The sequence below is a fragment of the Triticum dicoccoides genome, chromosome 7B (assembly GCF_002162155.2).
Source record: "Triticum dicoccoides isolate Atlit2015 ecotype Zavitan chromosome 7B, WEW_v2.0, whole genome shotgun sequence".
NCBI lineage: Eukaryota > Viridiplantae > Streptophyta > Magnoliopsida > Poales > Poaceae > Triticum > Triticum dicoccoides.
Genome location: NC_041393.1, coordinates 550,505,276 through 550,506,328, shown reverse-complemented (window position 1 = coordinate 550,506,328; position 1,053 = coordinate 550,505,276).

Here is a 1,053-nt window from a genome sequence, read left to right as displayed (position 1 = left end):
GGGGGGCTGACACATAGGGAAGGAGCCGAGGTGCGTGCGTTACGAGATCTTAATTACTCGCCGAACAACCTTATTCTAGGTAAAATTTACAGAGTATCTGGAGCGGCGAGCGGCCATATGCACCCGAACCAAGGGAGTAGCATATAACACGAGTATCTTTGAACCTAACTTCATCGTGTCGACTGAACAAAACATGAACTCAGGGACCTCTTCAGATTTGGTGCTCTTTCCCCACAAATGCAAATCCATTTTATTGCCTCACCCCTCCAAATCCGGCATGCACCATCAAAGGCCTCGAGGCAAGTGCAGCGCAGCCGAACCGCAAGCGATGGCGGGGCGAAAATTTCGGCTGTCTCAAAAAGATTTACCGCGAGCGCCGAGCCGCGGCGGTAAAACACGATGAAAAAGCCCAGAACCCCGGCGCGCGAGCGGGCGGGAACCCCGTGCCCGTCCTCTACACCACCGAGCTTAACCCGCCCCATACACCATGTCCACGAGCCGCAGTCTCACTGACACCCCGGCCCACGTCGCCCGCGCGCGAGCATGGCTCACCTGGACCCGCCTCCGCCGCGCGACTCAAATTTTCACCGGACGCGATTCACCCCCACGCCCGGGATACCCCCTGCCCCGAATCCGGACGGGACTCCACCCTCGCGCCGAACCACACCACGCCACTGACGCGCGGGCCCAGAAGAGGCCAAGCCCCACATGCAGCGGCGCGTGTGGCGGTTCCTCGCGTGCGTGCGTGCGTCGCGGCGCTGGTTCGGCTTCAAATACCCTCAAATACCTAACCTCTCCTCCTTCTCCGGTTCCTTCCCTTGTACTCACAACACCACTCCCGAAATCCTCAAAACCCCTTCCACCGCCGCTGCTCCCCTTCGCTCTCGTATTTGGATATTCCCCTCTCGGTTCGAAGCACCAGGGTAGGGTAGGGTTTCTTCGACCGCGGCGATGGCGGAGGGGGTAGCGGAGGAGGGCCGCCGGGCCGAGGAGGCGGAGCCGGTGACCCCGGCGGCGGCGGCGGCAGCGGCGGGGTCCCAGGGGCTCGAGGAC